Raw genomic sequence first — 22,825 nt, 5'->3', positions numbered from 1 at the left:
ATGCTGAAAAAAGAATTGCTCTTTATATGGCTTCTATTTCCCGTCATCTTTTCTCTTTACCCAAAACTTGACTCTCAGCTATGAAAGGATAGGAGAAAGAGGTTATTGTGGCATCATTTCACAGATTTTCAGGGCCTTGAAGGACTCCAACAGTTCTCTACTTCTAGCTCAACACTTTCACTTTAGAGATAAAGTAATTGACAACCAGAGAGATTTGAGAGTTCTCCAAGTTCACCAGGCTGGGTCTCTAATCGCCTAATCTCCAATTTATTGTGCTCGCTGATACACTAGGCTGCTCTTTATTGTCCCAAAGAATAGTATGGTGGCCAGATCTATTGCAGGCAGCGTGAATGGCCAACTCTCTTTTGATGAGAAGCCCAGTAATTTTAGGCTGTTAACTTATAGGTAGTTTTGGCTCTAAGGATGAATTCTGATAGAAGATGATGAATAGAAATTAACATTTTTTTGAACCCCCTACCACTTTCTATCTAAAAATTCTATTAGACTCTTTATATCTACTATTTTAGTTCATCTTTATGATAACCATAAAAGAGAGGTATTATCATAATTATTTAATAAAAAATAATGTTTTAATACTTGTTTAATAGCTAAATATCTAGAAGTTTATGTAACTTGCCTAAAATGATACACTTAAGTATATATACTTAAACTTAAGTAATAAAGTTAAGATTTGAATCTAGATTTATCTAGTTCCCAAATTCTTTTTTTTACTACTACATGATATAGGGGGAAATCTGTGCTTCAGTGGAAACCTATGCATTATCTATAGCAAGGGCCAGCACATTTTTCCTTAAAGGGCCCAATGGTAAATATTTTAGGTTTACAGGCCATAAGGTTACATCTATTCAACTCTGCCATTTAGTATGATACACAATACATAAACAAGTGGGCATAGTTGTGTTCCAATAAACCTTTATTTACAAAAACAGATGGCTTGCCCTCAGCTGTAGTTTGTCAGCTCCTAGCCTAGAGCTTATCCTTGAGATATCTGATTCAGACTCTATGGGAGCTACATTACAACCAGCATGGGTGGTTGTAGATAACTGATAGCAATGCAAAATAATTTATGTCTAGAGACATGCAAATTCTGCTTGTCAGAAGTTCAATTGACTTTCCTCTCCCATTCTGGAAGAAGCTAGTTTAGCCTTCCATTCACACATTCATTTCAGTAGTCCTGATCTGCAATATGCTGGTTCTTTGGATTCTCCTTTGAAATGGTTTGACATCTGCTATTTCCCTTATTTCCTTAATGAATTAAATAACATTTTTAACACATGTTCAATATATACATGGCTGAGAGTCATTTTATTACCTTTTTTGAAAATTATTCTTTAACAACAGTATAGAAAAATCATTAATATACTCCCTCAACTACATCCTATCTTGTAAAAATGTGACTTCATTTTTTTTTCTTCTTAGCTTGAAGAGAAATAATAGTATAAATGTTTCTGGGCAACTGCAGAGACTCAGAGAGATCCTCTGTGCCTGACACTCTCCATTGGCTGCAAGGTGCCATTATTTTCTCTTCTCTTATGCAACATGAAGGTTGGCTCATATCAATCATGTCAGTGCATGACATAACAGAGAACATCAACACAATTTACTCATCTTTTACGATACAAAGTTGATAGGAAGAAAGGAAGTTGCCACTGTGATAAAGTGGTCTTCTCCACAGATTTGACAGAGGTATTCTCCATTTTATGCTTAGCTGGTGCGCTGAAGACAAAGCACATTGATTCTGGGAATAAAACATATTTCTTCACACTTACCATGCACAGGTTTTTCTCTCAGCTCCCTCCTGAGCTGGATCATTTAGTAGTGGAATCACCAGGGCTGGCAAATGACAGCTATGTGTCAGCAAATCTTAGAACCTTAAGGATGAGAAGAAACCTTAAGGGTCATCTCTTTCATGAAAAGAACTAAAAAACAATAGTAATATCACAACAATAATAAGAGTTAACATCTACTCATCATTTGTTTGTGCCAGGCAGTGTTTAAAATGTGTTCTATGTAGAATGTCCAGGATAGAACACCTGTTGTCTTGACATAATTATTAATAATCTCCTCTTCAATCTCAAAGGTAACTCGATTTGGATGATAAATTATATGATTACCTCATTTATGTATGGTAGCTGATTTGATCTTCACACAATTTTATGAAGTAAATATGATGATGATAAACACACAAAAGTAATGTGCCTATATGCATGAAGCTAGTAAAGTAGAGAAGTTGTGATTTGAGCTTTGGGAGTCTGACCATGCATTAACTCTATGCTGTTTTTCCATTTGCATGTCTATCACATCTGAAACAGTACTGCCAAGTGGTTGTCCAATGAAAGTAAACCCACCACCTGTGATAAGAGCCAATTCCATCTTTGGATAATTCTCTTCAAAGTTCCCTTGCTTATTAGGCTGTAATCTATTCTCCTATAGTTTCAGAAACCTGGACAAAAAATAATTAGAACTAAATTATAAAAGGCCTTTTTATTCCATGGCAAGAAGTTCATATTGTATTTGAGCCTGAAAGCAAGAGGAGAGGCAAGCAAGTTGCCTTTTTTGGGGATGTTAAGGTCAGAGGACATTGGTTGTGAATTATGCAGGAAGAGAAGGAGAGTTCCACTAATCCTGAGGACAATCATTAGCTTTTTTCTCTCTTTCACAGCAATTTATATCATTATATTTGATTTTACTCTTAGAGCTAAAGTTTACAGAAAATGTGGATGAACAGCTATTTAGTAGCATGACTGTTGTGTTCACAGTTGTATGGATTTTGTCTTCACTAATACACAGGCACCATTTAGCAGAATAGGAGGTAGACATGAATTGTCTCCTGAACTTGACCAGCAAGCAGAAGTTTGGATTATCATGATGATAATGAAAACTCTAAAAAAAAACGTGTTATTTCTCCCCCTTTTCAGAGGTTTATGTGGCAGATCTGTCAGATTCATCACATTAGACACTAGGTTTTGAAGATACTTTTGTTTTAGTCAGGTTTAGCCAATTACAGAAAACCATGATGTTGAGATTTGAACAACAGAAGATACACACAGTATGAACATGTGCAGGAAATGGGAAAACTCATTGACCAATAGGGGAGTTTTTTGGAAATATCTGAAAAAGCTGTAGCTTTTTGTGATGAAACTAAAGGAAATATGTGCGAGGAGATCCAAGTTCTCACTTTCAAAAACATTTCCCAGATGCATTTTCCTTTCTTTTTCCTGGGGTTTGTGATCAGATTATCCTGCTCTAAAGTAACCAAACATCCAATCAAGTATATTTATTTTTAAGAGCATTACATTAAATTCACTGTTTTTCATCTAAGAATGGGAGAATTTTGATTGCCAACTTTAGAACCCTCCTAAAAATAATAGCTTCGGAGTTTAGTGTAGCATGGAAGCTTTCAAACTTCATGTTCCATTTGCCTGTGGCAACTTTGACCTCTCTCGTCCAGCCTGCCATTTAAATTTCTACTTTATTCCCCTCATAGCCTTGAAAACAAATCAACAACTACTTTTAAATAAGAATCTTTATAGTTTAAATATCACAGTCTCTAATTTGGTTACAGAAACATTTTACCTTTAATTAAGTTTGTTTCAAAAATCCATGTTTTCAATCAAAGAGAAAATGTGCTGTGAAGTTAAAAAATGATTCACCTTTGGAGAAGGTGGTGTGTTTAGAATGTTTCCTAGAGATTTTGTGGAACTTGGAACAATAACTTGTTCCATTTTAGAGGAGCTGTTTTAGCCTATTTGGGCTGCTCTAGCTGAATACCACGGACTAGGTGGCTTATAAGCAACAGAAATTTATGTTTCATATTTCTGGAAGTCCAAGATCAAGGTGTTGGCAGATTTGGTCTCTGATGAGGACCTGCTTACTGGTTCACAGGCTGCCGTCTTCTCACTGTGTCCTCATATGATGAAGCGGAGAACTTTGGTCTCTTCAGCCCCTTTAAAAGGGCACTGATCCCATTCATGAGGGTTCCTCCCTCATGCCTTAATCACCTTCCTAAGGCCCCACCTCCAAAAACTGTCACACTGGGGGTTAGGACTTCAACATACAAATTTTGGAGGGACACAAAAATTCAGTCTACTGCAGGAGCAATTTGCTTCTGTACATTCTAAATATCAGTGCCACCACTTTGCCCAACTCCAAGGAGCACTATTCTCATTGTATTCTATGCACTCCAGGAGATACAATATAATGTTACCCCCTTGGACTTAGCAACTCCATGTAAAAATTTTGATGACCTTGGCTATGATCAAAATTGCCAAGGTCATCAGAGAAGAACAACATGTGGTAAAATTATTAAAGGGATCAATTACAAGGAAATGCACATCTCAAATTAGAGCATAACGATTAAGCTCATGGTTTGATATAACTGGAAATCTAATTATCTAATTTTTTTGGATTCTGAAGTTGAGTCATCTTGGCAAAAAAATGATTTTAATACAGCAAAATTGAATAAAATCCTTGCTGTTAAAGAATCAAATTGATTCCGAAACCTAAAGAAAAACATACCACTAACTTTGTTTAAAAACTTCATAAATTATGGCACTATCCTCTCGATTTTCTAGCATTTAATTATTTTCTTGCTCACCAGTCCACATGGCCTAGTAGAACTGAGCTAATATTCAAAATAGACTACTTCACGATTCCAGGTTATTGCCGAATAAGTCAACTTTTCCTTTTACATTCTTGGAGGCTTCATGATTACAAATGACTGTCATTTATAGCTTAGCAACCGGTGTCATCTATCAGAAACACCTGGCAGTTGTATCTGGAGTTTGAATGGGATGACTGCTCTAAAGCAGGTGTTTACCAGAACAGGGCAATAAGTAGTACTGCAGTTAGGGATGTCAAGGGTATATTTAAAACCCAGTGCATGTCTAGTGCCAATTAAAATACACTGATCTAACCAAAAGCCCATAGCAAATTGATCTCACAATGTTCAAATAAATAAATTTGACAGAACTTGGCCATGAAATAGATGTCTATTTTAGCCTAGGAGCATGCTCACAACCACTTCAGGGCTAGTAGGTGTTGAAAGAAATGTTATTAAGGAGCAGAACTCCAGATGGCCCCAGGAACGGGGTTTGTTTTATTATTATAAACACAATGAAAGGCTGACAAGCTCTATGAATGACAGACAAAAATAACAAGCAATAAATAAAATGCTAAGACTGATGCCTCATGAGAAGAGGCTGAGTGGCTCTAAGCAAATACGGCATATAGCAAGGAAAGAATCTTCCTGGAGAAAGAGGAATAAAAATATCACCAGTGAAGGCCCAGGGAGAAAAGGGAGATAAGTTGTTTTCTCTGTATGTCATTTATGCTCTCTGCTGTCCCCAAGATAAGCATGTGTAACTTACTATTATTATTATTTTAATTTTGGATTATGAAACACTTCAAGCATATGCAAAACTATATAAAATGGTAAAATGAACCTTCCTGTACCACCAACCAGCTGTTATCAATTCATGGGCAAACTTGTTTCATTCTAATTCCCACCCACTTTCCACATCTCCTTTTATAATCAAATATCAAATATGATATAATTTCATCTGTAAAAATAGTTATGTCTCTAAAATATGAGAGCTCTTTTTTTAACATAGCCACATTATCATAAGAACATCTAAAAATTTAACAATAGTTTCTTAGTATCATCAAATATGCAGATAGTTCAAGTTTTCAGGTGCACCATAAATATCAAAGATCTTTTATTTTATGTTTATATTTTGTTTCTTTGAACCAGGATCTAAATAAAGTTTACATAGTACAACTGTTTGATATTTTTAAGTCTCTTTCTTTCTCTCTAGGTTCTCTCTCTCTCTCTCTTTTTTCTTGAGATGTATTTGTTCAAGAAATGTGGTCCTATAGAATTGCCATGGTTTAATTTTTGCTGACTGTGTCCTCATGGTGTTTAACTTGGTCTGCTGTGCTCTGCATGTCCTATAACTCGATAGCTGGATTTAGAATCTCACCAAATTCAAGATTGCTTTGGTTTTGGTTTGATTTTTGGCATTGTTACCTGAGAAATAATGTTGAGTTCTTTCATCAAATGTCTAGTTGCCTCTCATTTTGTGATATCAGCAGCTTTTGATCCTCAGGGCCTAGGTCCATTAAGTCCTTAAAGATTGCAAAATGGCATATAAAGTGCATATACGTTGGCATACACATTGCAAAATTGCAATATCCTATTTCTATTATTTCTTTTTCATTTATTAGCTGGAATAGTTTTTTAAAGAGACACTTACCCTCTTTACCCTATTTGTTTACCCCACGGTGCAGTTCATATTGAAAAAGAAGAATATATGTGTGATTCTTTACCTTTATTTAACAGTCTTATAAATAATGAGCTGATTAATTATCATTCTTCAATGGTGATCAAACTTTTTTGAATGATTTTAAAATCATGGATTAAATGTTCTTGGAGTTCTAAATCTCTTGTAGTTATCTTTTTTATTGCTTTACAAATTATCTCCCTTTTGGCCATGAGAGCCTCTTCAAATTTGTCTTTTGAAGTCTTTCGACCCCACTCTGGTGGTCATTGATAATTTCCTTGCTGTTAGATCTGTAAAGTTGTTCCAGCCACATATATTTATTGCCCCCGTTCTGAACTCAGCAATTTCTCCAAATCCCCTGGTTCCTCTTGGTGTGACCACAATATGAGAATTAAGTGTACTCATTGCTTCTGAATTATTTGTTGTTTTTAGTCCTCTTAGTTGGGTAGACCAAGAAATATTTTTTGTAATATGATAAGTAATGGCATCATGCGGATACTTTAAAGGCAAAGTCAGGATTTCAAAATTTTTACATAACTTCTCTCTTACATTTTCATCTACTCTCTTCAATGGTGAAAAATTCCGGTTGTCAAGGACACTGGAGATGTTAGAATTAAAACATCCCATAATTACTCATTAATTTTATCCCACATTACCCACAGTGAAACAAAATTATAGTACTGACAACTACCACTAATAATATGGTTACTAAAAATTTTATAAATTTTTATTTTTCATTTCTTCTTGTAATTCAATGTACCGCATTAGTATTATCAAATTAATGTGTTCCACATGAGTTCGAACAATCTCTTTCTATGCCTCCAAGTACATGTTGATTTACTCCAGTTAATATTTGTAATTTTAGAAATTAATAAATATGTAATATTATTTAACTTTTACATAAAACATTTGCATATTTCCAAGTCAAATCCACAAAATTAGTCACATTTAAAGAAGTGTAAACTCTATCTCTATTCTCTCCCTTATAGGTTAATTAATTAATTAATTATTTTATGGTTTACCCTTCCATCATTATTTAGGAAAAGTAAATACCTATACAATATGACCTTTAGAGAGAGGATAGCATATCATTTTAATATATGGTTTATTTTAGGGAAGTTTGCATTTCTGTTCCTATGTTTCCTTTAGTATTAATACCATTTTATGATATCCTTTCAGAATCATTTTCTATTGGCGCTTTACTAAGAAGACTGAAATTAGCTAATAAACTTTTATTCCCTTACTCCAACCTCTCCCATAGGATGTAACTTGAAGTAATATTATTTTACCTCCAGGTAATAACTGGTATTTTATATTTTGACATACTCTTCCCATTGTCCTCCTATTTTTTAAAATAATTGAGCTGTGTCTTTTGTCAGAGCATACAACTATGATATACTATAATTTCTCCCTTATAAGCATAATTTATTCTTAGTTCTAAATGCAATGTACTTATATACTCGTAGTCTTTTAATCTATATCTTCCCAATTACTTTGGTAATCAAAGCTCATTCTGTAGCAGATTCCTGAGGAAGGTTTCGTGGGAAAAAAATTCTCCAGGATCTTATATTTTGATAACTGTTAATGCTGCTTTTATTTTGAAAATCAGTTTAGCAAGATATACTATTCTTGATTCACATAGTCTTTCCTTGAATATGTTTCCTTAGGCAAGCATTGCCATCTGACATAAAGGGTTGCTATTAGAAAGTTCTGATGACACAATGATCTTTCCCTTATGAGTAATTTGCTCTTTTTGTTTAGAAGTCTAGAGAGTATTTTTAAAGTTTATTGTTATATTTTACTAGACCAAGTCTCAGTGTTGGCCATGCTAGTGACTTTTCAATTTCTTAAATATTTATTATTAATATTTGTGTTTGATTTTTCTCCATTGGGAATTCCTACTATACATATGTTGGATCTTTCTTGAATATCTTCTACATTTATCATTTTCCTTCAAATCCTATCTGAGATGTGTCATTTCTTTTTCACTTTGAATGTTCTTCCTCTTAAACTTTGATTTATCTTGAGGAATTACCTGTTGTTTTAATTCTTTTATGTTTTTTATAGTTTAATATTAATTTTTGAAATACATTTCTTTTATTCCAATTCTTTCTTAATTTCTGTAATTTCATTTCAGATTTTTTCTTAATTGTAATTTATGTTGTTCTCTCATGTCTTCTGTTATTTTCTTAGTCTATTCCAGGCCACTTTGAAATAGTGGGTTGTAATTTCTTCTGTTTCACATGCTACTTTTTTGTCTATAGGTTTGTTATGTGGTATCCTTCCCACCACATTATTCCTTGTAATGCCTTTGTATGGGATTCAAACACAAGATTTTTCTATTCCTAATTTTTATGTAATTTTAATTTTCCTGAACTTTAAGAAGGAGGGTTGGATTAGGAGAGTTTTTCAGCTTCATACTGTAGAGTACCAGCTTCTCTTGTTTTTGTGAAGAGGTCAAAAATATGGTCTCATACTTGTGGAGATCTCCAGGCACTGGTTCCCTTCCCCACTTCTGTTTGGGCCTTCTCTTTGCTTTGTCCTGTCCAATTTAATATAGATCCAAATCTCAGTAGTGTCTTCTTTTTTTTTCTTTGAGGAAGATTGGCCCTGCGCTAACATCTGTTGCCAATTTTCCTCTTTTTCTTTTTTTCTCCTCAAAGCCCTGGTACCTAGTTGTATATCATAGTTATAGAGTTGTAGCTCTTCTATATGGGACGCCACCTCTGCATGGCTTGATGAGAGCGGTGTAGGTCCATGCCCAGGAGCCAAACAGGCAAACACAGGGCTGCCGAAGCGTAACGTATGAACTTAACTGCTACGCCCCTGTGGTCACCTGATTTTTGACAAAGGTGATTGTTTGTAATGCAGTAGTCAGTCATGTGAAAATACATTTTTTTATTGATGTTTTAATACTTTATAACATTGTGAAATTTTGGGTTGTACATTTTTGTTGTCCATTACCATATATATGTCTCCCTTCACCCCTTGTGCCCACCCCCTACCCCCATTGCCCCTGGTAACCACAATACAGTTTTCTCTGTCCATGTGTTGGCTTATATTCCACATATAAGTGAGATCATACGGTGTTTGTCTTTCTCCTTCTGGCTTATTTCACTTAACATAATACCCTCTAGGCCCATTCATGTTGTCGCAAATGGGACAATTTTGTCTTTTTCATGGCTGAGTAGTATTCTGTTGTATATATATACCACATCTTCTTGATCCAATCGTCAGTCGAGGGACACTTATGTTGCTTCCATTCTTGGCTATAGTGAACAATGCTGCAATGAACATAGGGGTGAATAAGCCTCTTTGGATTGTTGATTTCAGGTTCATTGGATAGATTCCCAGTAGTGGGATGGCTGGATCATAGAGCATTTCTATGTTTAATTCTTTGAGGACTCTCCATACCGTTTTCCTTGGAGGCTGCACCAGTTTGCATTCCCACCAGCTGTGTATGAAGGTTCCTGTTTCTCCACATCCTCTCAAACATTTGTTGTTTTTTGTCTGGGTGCTTATAGCCATTCTAATGGGCACGAGGTGATATCTTCATGTTGTTTTGATTTGCATTTCCCTGATGATTAGTGATGTTGAACATCTTTTCATGTGCCTATTGGCCATCTGTATATCTTCTTTGGAGAAGTGTCTCTTCATTTCCTCTGCCCACTTTTTGACCAGGTTGTTTGTTTTTTGTTGTTCAGTTGTGTGAGTTCTTTATACATTATGGAGATTAACCCCTTGTCAGATGTATGTTTTGCAAATATTCTCTCCCAGCTGGTGGGTTGTCTGTTCATCTTGATTCTGGTTTCGTTTGTCTTGTAGAAGCTCTTTAATTTGATAAAGTCCCACTTGCTTATTTTTTCTTTAGTTTCCCTAGTATGGGTGGGCATGTCATCAGAAAAGATTCCCTTCCGACCAATGTCAAATAGTGTGTTGCCTATGTTTTCTTCTATGAGTTTTATAGTTTCAGGTCTCACCTTCAGGTCTTTGATCCATTTTGAGTTAATTCTTGTGAATGGCAACAGCAGATGGTCCACTTTCATTCTTTTGCATGTGGCTGTCCAGTTTTCCCAACACCATTTATTGAAGAGACTTTCCTTTCTCCATTGTATGTTCGTAGCTCCTTTGTCTAAAATTAGCTGTCTGTATATGTGTGGTTTTATTTCTGGGCTTTCAATTCCGTTCCTTTGATCTGTGTGTCTGTTTTTGTACCAGTACCATGCTGTTTTGATTACCATTGCTTTGTAGTATGTTTTGAAGTCAGGGATTGTGATGCCTCCAGCTTTGTTCTTTTTTCTTAGGATTGCTTTAGCTATTTGGGGTCTTTTGTTGCCCATATGAATTTTAGCATTCATTTTTCTATTTCCATGAAGAATGTCATTGAGATTCTGATTGGGATTGCGTTGAATCTGTAGATTGCTTTAGATAATATAGACATTTTAACTATGTTTCTTCTTCCAATCCATGTGCATGGGATGTCTTTCCGTTTCTTTATGTCATCATCGATTTCTTTCAATAATGTCTTGTAGTTCTCATTGTATAGGTCTTTCACCTCCTTGGTAAGTTTTATTCCTGGATATTTTATTCTTTTTGATGCAATTGTGAATGGTATTATCTTTTTGAGCTCTCTTTCTGTTAGTTCATTATTAGCATACAGAAATGCAACTGATTTTTGTAGATTGATTTTGTACCCTGCAACTTTGCTGTAGCTGTTGATTATTTCTAATTGTTTTCCAATGGATTCTTTAGGGTTTTATATATATAAAGTCAGGTCATCTGCAAATAGTGAGAGTTTCACTTCTTCATTGCCTATTTGGATTCCTTTTATTCCCTTTTCTTGCCTAATTGCTCTGGCCAAAACCTCCAGATGTTGAATAAGAGTGGTGAGAGTGGGCAGCCCTGCCTTGTTCCTGTTCTTAGAGGAATGGCTTTCAGTCTTTCCCCGTTGGGTATGATGTTGACTTTTGGTTTGTCATAAATAGCCTTTCTTATATTGAGGTACTTTCCTTTTATACCCATTTTGTTGAGAGTTTTTAATCATAAATGGATGTTGTATCTTGTCTAATTCCTTCTTTGTGTCTATTGAGAGGACCATGTAGTTTTTATTCTTTGTTTTGTTGATGTGGTGTATCACGTTGATTGACTTGCAGGTGTTGAACCATCCCTGTGTCCCTGGTATAAATCCCACTTGATCATGGTGTATGATCTTTTTAAGGTATTGCTGTATTCGGTTTGCCAATTTTGTTGAGGATTTTTACATCTATGTTCATCAGCAATATTGGCCTGTAATTTTCCTTCTTTGTATTGTCTTTGTCTGACTTTGGTATTGGGGTGATGTTGGCTTTGTAGAATGAGTTAGGAAGTATTCCCGCTTCCGCTATTTTTTGGAATAGTTTGAGAAGGATGGGTATTAAATCTTCTTTGAATGTTTGGTAAAATTCGCTGGAGAAGCCATCTGGTCCTGGACTTTTATTTTTTGGGAGGTTTTTGATTACTATTTCAATCTCTTTACTTGTGATTGGTCTATTCAGATTCCCCATTTCCTCTTGGCTCAGTTTTGGGAGGTTGTATGAGTCTAAGAATTTACCCATTTCTTCTAGATTGTCCATTTGTTGGCATATAATTTCTCATAGTATTCTCTTATAATCCTTTGTATTTCCATGGTATCCATTGTAATTTCTCCTCTTTCATTTCTAATTTTATTTACTTGAGCCTTTTCTCCTTTTTTCTTAGTAAGTCTGGCTAAGGGTTTGTCAATTTTGTTTATCTTCTCAAAGAACCAACTCTTTGTTTCATTAATCTTTTCTACTGTTTTTTGGTCTCAATTTCATTTATTTCTTCTTTGGTTTTTATTATTTCTCTCCTTCTGCTGACTTTGGGCTTTGTTTGTTCTTCTTTTTCTAGTTATGTTAGGAGTAATTTAAGGTTGCTTATTTGGGCTTTGTCTTGTTTGTTAACGTGGGCTTGTATCACTATGAGTTTCCCTCTCGGGACCACTTTTGCAGCATCCCATATGATTTGGTATGTCATATTTTCATTTTCATTTGTTTCCAGATAGTTTTTGACTTCTCTTTTAATTTCATCAATGATCCACTGGTTGTTCTGTAGCATGTTGTTTAATCTCCACATTTTTGTCACTTTCCCAGGTTATTTTGTGGTTGATTTCCAGTTTCATAGCATTATGGTCTGAAAAGATGCTTGTTATGATTTCAATCTTCTCAAATTTATTGGAGCTTGCCTTGTTTCCCAACATATGGTCTATCATTGAGAATGTTCCATGCATGCTTGAGAAAAATGTGTAGTCAGCTATTTTTGGATGGCGTGCTCTGTATATGTCTACCAGGTCCATCTCGTCCAGTTTTTCATTTTAGTCCACCCTTTCTTTATTGACCTTTTGTCTGGATGATCTATCCATTGATGTAAGTGGGGTATTAAGATCCCCTACTATTGTTGTGCTGTTGTTAATATCTCCTTTGAGGTTTGTTAATAGTTGCTTTATGTACTTTGGTGTTCCTATGTTGGGTGCATACATATTTATAATTGATAGGTTTTCTTGGTGGAGTGTCCCTTTTATCATTATATACTTCTCTTCTTTGTCTCTCTTAACCTGTTTTATCTTGAAGTCTACTTTGTCTGATATGAGTATGGCAACACCTGCTTTCTTTTGTTTGCCATTACCTTGGAGTATTGTCTTCCATCCTTTCACTCTGAGCCTGTGCTTGTCTTTAGAGCTGAGATGTGTTTCCTGGAGGCAGCATATTGTTGGGTCTTGCTTTTTAATCCATCCTGCCACTCTGTATCTTTTGATTGGAGAGTTCAATCCATTTACATTTAGGGTAATTATTGATATATGAGGGCTTAATTTTGCGGTTTTGTCATTTATTTTCCAGTTCTTTTGCATTTCCTTTGTTTCTTGTCCCATTTGTTTCGGACTGCCAATTCAGTTTGGTTGTTCTGTCTTATGAATCTTCTAATTTTCTCTTTGTTTATCATATGTGATTTTGTTTTGATTTTTTGTTTAGTGGTTACCTTGAGGTTTGTATAAAAAATCTTGTGTATGAGATAGTCCATTATCTGATGGCCTCTTATTTCCTTATACTAAGTCAACTCAATCTCTTTCCTCTTCTGCTACTAAGTCGTACTTGTTATACCTTATTCTATCTTGTGCTGTGGATGTGTGTTTACAGTGATGAGGTTATATTTATTTTTGGTGAATTCTTTGCTTTGATCTTTGATTTTGGTATTTAAGTGGTTACTAACCTATTCTGGTAAAGATCTACTATTTTTCTGATTTTGTCTACCTATTTTTCTCCTTGCTCCAAGCTTTGTATTCCCTTTATCCTCTTTTTTTTTTCTGATTTTGTCTACCTATTTTTCTCCTTGCTCCAAGCTTTGTATTCCCTTTATCCTGTTTTTTTTTCAGGCCTGAAGGCCTTTGTGTGTATTTCTTGTAGTGGGGGTCTCGTGGCCATGAACTCCCTTAGCTTTTGTTTATTTGGGAAAGTTACTATTTCTCCATCATATTTGAAGGATATTTTTGCTGGATAGAGTATTTTTGGCTGAAAGTTTTTGTCTTTCAGTATTTTGAATATATCATTCCAGTCTCTGCTAGCCTGTAAAGTTTCTGTTGAGAAATCTGCTGAGATCCTGATGGGAGTTCCTCTGTACATTATTTTTTGTTTTTGTCTAGCTGCCCTTGATATTGTTTCTTTGTCATTGACTTTTGCCATCCTTACCACTAGATATCGTGGAGTGGGCCTTTGCCTGTTGACTTATTTAGGTGACCTGTTGGCTTCACTTACTGGTATTTCCTGCTCCTTTTCCAAATTTGGGAAGTTCTTAGCTCTTACTTCCTTGAATAGGCTCTCTGTTCCTCTTTCTTCCTCTTCTCCCTCAGGAATATCTATCATTCTTATGTTACATTTCCTAATAGAGTCAGATATTTCTTGGAGACATTCTTCATTTCTTTTTAGTCTTACTTGTCTCTCCTCTTCCATCTGGAGCATATCTGTATTCCTATCCTCTATAATGCTAATTTTTTCCTCCATATTGTCAGCTCTGTTCTTTAAAGGTTCCAGATTCTCCTTTATCTCCTCCATTGTGTTCTTCATCTCCATCAGTACTGATTGGTTTTTCATTATGATTTCAATCTCTTTTGTGAAGAAACTCCTAATCTCATTGAAGTGTTTGTCTGTGTTATCTCGTATTTCATTGAGTTTTTTTATGATAGCTATTTTGAAATCTCTGTCGTTTAGTTTATGGATTTCTGTGTCTTCAGGGTTGGTTTCTGGGTGCTTGTCATTTTCCTTCTGGTCTGGTGATTTCATGTATCTTTGCATTGTGGTTCTTGTATTCGCTTTGTTTTTCCTCATCCTGGAAATATCTGGTTGCAATTTCCACCCGCCACCACTGTGTGGGCATTAAGGGCTGTGTAATCTGAGCCCCCTATGCTCTGCCCCAGCTGCTCGCTGCGATTGGCCAGCCACTTGGTCTTGTCTGGTCAGCTGAGCTGCACTGTCCGGCATCCGGGGGGGGAGGCTCTCTCTTTTGCTTTCTGGGTCCCTGGCATGGGGGGCTTCTTGCTTGCCCCTCATTATCCACTCTCCTGGGGTGCTCAGATGTTGATGGTACCCCTGTAGCAGTTCTGAGTTCTCTGTGTGGGAGTTTCCCACTGGCTGAGAGAGCCTGAAGAGCTACAGTTGCCCCACAGAGGGCCAACCCTCCGCCCTCTCTGGGAGCCATGCAGACCAGTATCACTGATCTGATGGGGAGGGACAGGAGTTCTCCTTACCTCTCCTCACTTCCTGCAGGGGCCCAGCACTTTCCACTCTCAGATGTGCGGCAGTGTGGATCTTTCTGATCTTCCTTTTCACTGTCTAGGAGTCCATTATTGGTCTGTGACTGGTTCCTTTTGTTGTATCTTATTGGGGGAAGTGACCCTGACATCACTCCCCAAAAATACATTTTTTGACTTATTCACACCAAAAAAAAAAAATCAGTTCTAGATGGATCAAACCTTAAATGTGACCTGTAAAACAATAAACCATTTGGAGAAATACAGAAGAAAATCTTTATTCCCTGAGTGTGGGCAAAGATTTCTTAACAGGGCCCCAAAAGTGTTATCTATATTAAAAAATGAAATAAAATAAATGGCTACATTATAAGAAAGAACTTATATTTATCAAAAGACACTAATAGAATGAAAAGGCAACACATGAAATTGGAGAATATATTCACTATTACATTTAACAAAAGACCCATACTCAAAATAAAGAACTCTTACAAATCAATAAGAAAAAGTCTGACAACACAATAGATAATGGGCACTGAAACACTATATCCATTAAACAACAACTCCCTATTCCTTCCTTCTCTCTCCCCTGGCAACCGCCATTCTACTTTCTATCTCATTGAATTTGGCTACTCTAGGTAAATTATGTAAGCAGAATCATACAGTATTTGTCTTTTTGTGATTGCCTTATTTCACTTAGCATAATGTCCTCAAGGTTCTTCTATAATGTAGCATGTGTCAGAATTTCCTTCCTTTTTAAGGCTGAATAATATTCCATTATATGTGTATACCACATTTTGTTTATCCATTCATTCATCGATGGACACTTGGATTGCTTCCATCTTTTGGCTATTGTGAACAATGTTGCTATGAACATATATACATCTCTTCAAGATCCTGCTTCCAATTCTTTTGGGTATATACCCAGAAGTGGGATTGCTGGATCATATGGTAATTCTATTTTGAATTTTGGGGGGAACCATCATACTGTTTTCCATAGAGTTTGCACATTTTCATTTCCACCAACAATTGGAACAAGGGTTTCAATTACTCCACATCCTTGCCAACACTTGTTGTTTTCTGTTTTTTGATAGTAGCCATCCCAGTGGTATGCGATGGTACCTCATTGTGGTTTTGATTTAAATTTCCCTAATGATTAGTGATGTTCAGTATCTTCTCATGTGCTTATTGGACACTTGTATATCCTCTTTGGAGAAATAGCTATTCAAGTCCTTTGCCAATTTTTAAATGGCGTTGTTTTTTGTGGATGTTGGCACAAAACATTTTTAAGAGAAATTAAAGAAAACAAATATCAATCAATAAATAAAGCACTATGTTCATATATTGAAAGATAACATTTTAAAGATGTATACTCTCCAGAAACTGATCTTTAGATTCAATGTAATCTCAATAAAAATGTCAGCAATTTTTTTGTGGCTATTTACTAGCTAGTTCTTAAATCCGTATGGAAGTTGCTATAAACTGAATGTCTATGATCTCCCCCAAATTCATATGTTGAAACCTAATTCCTAATGCGATGGTATTTGGAGCTAGGGCCTTAAGGAGGGGATTAGGTCATGAGGGTAGAACCTTCATGTGTGGGATTAGTGCCCTTAGAAAAGATGCCCCAGAGAGCTCCCTTGCAAATTCTAGCATGTGAGGACACAAGGAGAAGATGGCTGTCCAGGAAGTGGATCCTCACTAGATGTTGAATCCGCTGGTGCCTTGATCTTGGACTTCCCAGCCTCCAGAATTGTGAGAAATCAATTTCTGTTGTTTATAAGCCACTCAGTCTATGGTAGTTTGCTATAGCAGCCCAAAGAGACTAAGACAGAAGAGAAAGGTACCAAGGATATCCAAGGTAATTTTAAAGAAAAACAAAGCTGAAGACCTTACACCACCACATACCAAGACTATAACATACAACTATAGGTATTAAGAATGTGACTTACTTGTGAAGGGGTAGACAAAGAGATCAAGGCAACAGAATAGAATCCAGAAACAGAACCACCTGATTTATAAACAAGGTGATATGGTAATGCCTTGAATTAAGTAGGGTCTTTTCAATAAATAGTGGTAGATCAATGGGAGCACTTCACCCCCAATCTTAGAGTAAACATAACAAACAATTCTAGATTGACAGTAGTTATCAATGTGAAAGGTAAAACAATAGCACTTTCAGAAACAAATGTTTTTTAAACTAGACTCTTAAAGCCCTATCTTTAGAGGAAAAACTAAGTCTGACTACCTTAAAGTAGTAATTTTGTTCATCCAAAGTTACCATTTCACAGGGTGAATAATGAAGCTACAATGTTAGAGATAATATTTATTACACCTATATCCAACAAATGATTCATATTTTTAATATATAAATAACTACTATAACTCAATAACAAAAGGCAAAACAACCCAACAAAAATGGGCAGAATACTTGAACAGCCATTTCACAAAAGATAAAATTCAAATATCCAATAAACATACAGAAAGTGCTCAACATCATTAGACATCAGGGAATGGCAATTAAAAAGAACAATGAGATACCTCTACACACCCACTAGAATGAACAAACGGAAAAGAAACAAACAATACTGTTGATAAGGATGTGGAGCGACCAGGACTCATACACTAATGATGTGAGTAGAAATTGATATAACCACTTTGGAAAACTCTCTGGTAATATCTGTAAAAAATTAACAAACTCATACTATATGACTCCGATTACACCACCAGGTTTGAATCTATTAAACATGTATATATAAAAATACACGTTCACTAAAGGTCATCTACCAGTATTTTTATTGCAACACTATTCGTAATATGTTAAAGCCACACAAAGGTACATCTGCAGTAGAACAGATAAACAAATCATGCAGCAAATTTGTAGGAGTTTATCACAGCAAATGAGTTATTTCAGGCAACAGGATCAACAGTTCATGTGAGTTAACAGTAAATGATGTGGAGGCTGAGTTATGGGAGATGAAGATAGAGGTAGGCAGGGGTTGGGCTGAAAGGCCAGTTAATTCAAACTTGACAATGAAAGCAGTTTGTCGGAGAGCCCCATTTCAGGGGCTGCGTATCTAGGAGCTAGGAGAGAAAGGGACTGGGAAACACAAAAGCTCATAGAAACAACAGGTGCTACTTACTGGGTGTTCATATGCTAGAAACTGTCACTGAATCGTCTAAACTCTATGAGGCAATGCGAATGAACAACTATAGCTACACACAAATCCACCTGTAAATCTCACAAATGGTGCTGGGAAACAAACAATAAACAAAAACATGCTATTTTATTCTACTTAGATTCCTTAGAAACTTATTCTGTAGAGATAGAAATCTGAGTAATTGCTACACTTGGAGAGGACAGTAACTAACGGGTGAGTTGTGGAGGCTTCTGTCTGTTTTTGAGGTGTTGGCTACACAAGCATGTTCAATTTATTATGTGATTGAGCTCTACACTCTTACAATCTGTTCCCTGCTCTTCACATATGTTACACTGAAATAAAAAGCATTAAAAAACACGTAAATTAAAAACCACATGATATCCATGAGATTGGCAAAAATTATAAAACCAGATAATGTTCAGTGTTTGCAAGGATAAGGGTCTGTGAGAACTTTTATGTTCCGTGGCAGAGGGGATTGCAAACTTGTGCTGCCTGTCTAGAGTGAACTGTGGCAGTAGTTAACGAAAATTAAGGATGTGTGGACTATTTTATCCAGTAATCTTGGTCCTAGGTATATACTCCAGAAAAATACCATGCTTGTTACAAAGGAATATGCATGAGGTTGTTCATAACAGCTGTGTTTGTGGTAGGAAGTGTTGGCAACCTACTTGTCTGTCAATAAAGGAATGGGTAAGTAAAATGTGGTGAACGTACAAGAAGGTACACTAGACAGCAGTCAGAAGTAATAAACTAAATTAACACACACCAAAATGTAACGGTCTTAAAAATATGTCAACTGAAAGAGAGAGAGAGAGACAGAGAAAAGAAAGAAAGCTGGAGAGCTATTTCACAATATTTTCCCTCAAAAATATCCACATCATAATCCTCGAAACCATAATGTAAATATATTACCTTACATGGCAAACGGAGCTTTGCAAATACGATTAAGTTAAGAATCTTGATATTGGGAGATTATCCTGAACTATCTGGGTGGGACAAGGTAAAAGAAGAAGGCCCTTAAAAGCAGAGCAAGAAAGCAAAAGCAGAAGTCAGAGTGATGCTGTGTGAGGAGGAATCCACTCACCTTTGCTGGCTTTGAAGATGAAGGAAGGGGGCCACGAGCCAAGGAATATGGACAGCCTCTAAAACCTGGAAAAGGCAAGAAAACCAGTTCTTTTCTTGCCCCTAGAGCCTCCAGAATAGAACACAGCCCTGAAAACACCTTTAGTTTAGTCCAGCAAGACCTGCATCTGACTTCTAACCTACAAAAATGTAAGATAATAAATTGGTATTGTTTTATGTCACCAAGTCTGTGGTAATCTGTTACAGCAACAATAGAAAACTAGTATACCTATCAAAGATTGTGAAGATACAGATTAAATGGGAAAATACAATGCAATAAATTCAAGAAAAGATTGACCTGGCATTGATCGATGTTTAGAGAATTTGAAAATTTTTTTAGAAGGATTATATTATTAACTAACCTAATTAATTAATTAAAAGATTAGAATAGAGAAACCTCCCTCACCTAAAAATTCTGAAATTCATTTTTCTTTATGTTATATAAAAGACGCTTCTTTCTCAAATCATGAAAGCTAAAAGAAATACATTAATCACATTTTTTACCTTTTAAATAGCAATCATATTTCATGAGACAAATGTCAAGGAATACACAGTTAGTAATTGAATGGAACACCAGAGTTCTTCCACAATGCAGAGTTCCTGAAAGTCAGGCGAGGCACAGCTGATGGGTGGTCATTTCCACTTCACATATGACTTGAGGGGCTCTCATTCTCACTCCCACTCCTGTGCCCCCATTATAAGGGAATACCTAATATGTGGTTCCACATTATTCTTATTCTCCTTTCCAGTGATGTGGGGCTGCTCTCCCATCTACTTGCCCTTGAACCTTATGATTCTTTTTCCTTCCATCCCTTTCTTAGAAACAATATAAAAAGTAAAAATAAATTTATATTAATCAGTTATTACTATGAGCCAGATCTTTACTTCTGTTCTTCTGATTTAATCCTTCCAAATTCTAGTAAGCTTTTTGTTTTCTAATCCTCACTTTGTTGATGCGGAAACAGAAAGTTGGTCAAGTAAAGTAACATACTCAAGCCATGCAGTTATTAAGTGAGGGATCCTAGATTCGAAGTTATGTTTGTTCTGATTCTAAAGCTGTTTTCATATCAAATTACATTGATTTTAATTTGCATAGTGTGACTTTTTTCCTACCAAGGTAGTGATTAAAATCCCTATTGACTATCAAGAGTGCTTTGCAAAGATATGACACCTAGATACACATACTCTGAATTACTTTGAACAAAAATAGGTGGAAATAAAAATTTTAAGTGCAAATAAAAAAAAGTCCAAGGCTCTTGTTTAAACATTATTTCTCTCAAATTCTTATAAAAAACATTTAGAGATAAAGACAGCTTTAGAGTGTTTTTAGAGTGAAACTAAATAAAAATTTGGCTAACCCATGATATCATAATTTAACTATTGCTCATGCCCTTTAGTGGAACAGAGAGGCCAGTTCAAACTGAGATTCCACTTTTGAACTTAAAATTCCACTTTTGAACTTAAAATTCATGTAAATATTATTTAAGAAGTAAACCTAACACCATTTTCTTAATATGGTTCCTAACCCCTATACTAATGGACATTTCTTTTGATTTGCTGTGTTCATTAACACTGATTCTCCCGTTTATAGGACCCTGGTCTCAATGAACCAAAATCACATGTACGAAATTAATAAAGCCTTCTTATATGTTATGTAGATTAGTGTGGAATAAAGTTCCATAATATCTCACCGCATTACCCGTGGTCTCTTAGACAGCAGTGCCTGGGATAAGCTACCTTCCTCTACCTAGCTATTACAGTCCATAAATTGTTGCTCAGATAGAACTTCCAACCAATGTTAGAAGAAATGTTCATTACAGTAACAAATCTCTCTGTATTCTGGTGGTCATCCAGGGGAGTGTAGGTGAATACTATTGTGCAATGACACTGTGCAGTACTCACAGTAGCCCTGGAAATGTTTCCTAAAGTCATTCACAGCTGTTCTTTCTATCAAATTCTTCTAACACAGTACCTGTCCTAAAACTAAATTACCAAACCAGAGCCTCTTCCTTTGAAAAATGCTCTTCCAGAATGTTCTCATTATGATTCATAATTACACTTTCTGGAAAGCACCATGGATCCATCTCCTGGTAAGCGCAGTTCAGCTGTGTAGCGTTTATTAACATCATGCCTGGTACTGCAATGTTATTAAAGCACAAATGTAGAATGTTAATATTGCCGTTATTGATTTTTCTTTATTCTCTTGTTATTTTTAATTTATTTATTAATTAATTGAAAAACTGAATGTATACAAGAAGAGTGAGTACTGATAATCAAGACGTGGTGACTGTCTTCAAGTAACGCTCAATCACTAAGAGGTGAAAGAAAGGTATGCAAGTATTTAATTGTGTGTGGTAAGTGCTGTGGTGGGAATGGTGAAGAATGCTATGAGAATATAAAGCAAAGAAGAGAAAAAAAATTACTCTTTGGAAAGAAGTGGATGGTCACTGGGGAAGGCTTTATGTAGGACAGAGTCTGGTTATGAATATATACCTGGGCTGTACAGAGTATACCTAACCATTTATGGGCAATATTCTGGTGCCGAGAGAGAGTAAATCCAGAGAAATAGTCTTCTAATAAAAGCTTGTCCTAATTAGGCTTGTGCCTAAGAGTGCTAGATATTATACCTTACGTCTCTCTAAACATCATCTCATACTGCTCATAGTTTAATTTCCACAACCACTCTGGGAGCTACTTAGGGTAAAAATTACCTTATTTTATACATGAAGACTCTGACACCTACAGAGACTAATGACGTGTCCAGGGTGAACAGCTACTTAGAGGTACCTCTAATTTCCAGTCTTGATAAAAGAACAAAGAAAAAATATGAGAGAACAAGATGCAATACTGTTTTCAGGGTATAAGAGCCTGTGAAATAAATTAAGAAAATGTACCATTTAGACTGTTTGGTCCCAAGTGTTAAAAACAAACTTGGGTTAACTTAAGCAGAGAGACGATTGATTGAAAGCCTATTGGGAAGCTTACGAATTCCCAGGAGGCGTTTAACTACTATAAGACCTCAGCAAGAACAGAAAGCTAAGAAGCCATGAAGACTAGTTGGGAGAAAATAATGGGGAGTTTCCTCCGGGTGCCGCAAGGACTGAGCTCCAACTGTTTGCAACCTTGCCTTAGGCCTCTCAAGAGTCACATTTTCAGGTGTCTTTACTCTGCCTGGTTGTCCTCACTCAGTTCATGTGCCAGAGGATTGCGAATCCTGCAGGGACCTCATGAAACAGGAAATTTAGTCCTCAGAAGAAATGAAGCATGTCATTACTAAAAGAAAGGGAAATAACGCTGGGCAAACAAACTAACACTCATCCCTATTCCCAAAGAAACCTCCACAGGACTGTGCAGTTCTCGCACTTGGCATCAACAACTGGTCCTGCGGTTGATGTCTCTCTCTCTTCTAATTTCAACAGTATTTCATCTTGTTCTTCTGCAATCTA

General features: G+C 36.0%; 1 long non-coding RNA gene across 2 annotated transcripts in view; it reads right to left on the bottom strand.

The window, feature by feature from the left end:
- The window catches only part of LOC131413215 (uncharacterized), a 102,127-nt gene extending 82,735 nt beyond the window's left edge, over positions 1 to 19,392 (bottom strand). Inside the window, exons 1-2 of one of the 2 annotated variants that reach the window (XR_009221901.1) lie at positions 19,342 to 19,392; positions 1,791 to 1,892 (exon numbers count right to left, since the gene is read on the bottom strand). This is a non-coding gene — a long non-coding RNA (uncharacterized LOC131413215). Of the gene's footprint in view, positions 1 to 1,790; positions 1,893 to 15,096; positions 15,273 to 19,341 lie in introns of those variants that run through there. The other variant, XR_009221903.1, reaches the window with a different exon arrangement.
- Between the last annotated feature and the right edge of the window lie 3,433 nt (positions 19,393 to 22,825).

The sequence above is a fragment of the Diceros bicornis genome, chromosome 2 (assembly GCF_020826845.1).
Source record: "Diceros bicornis minor isolate mBicDic1 chromosome 2, mDicBic1.mat.cur, whole genome shotgun sequence".
Taxonomy (NCBI): Eukaryota; Metazoa; Chordata; class Mammalia; order Perissodactyla; family Rhinocerotidae; genus Diceros; species Diceros bicornis.
The sequence above is the reverse complement of the archived record's forward strand: the minus strand, read 5'-3'. Positions and strand labels throughout refer to the sequence as shown.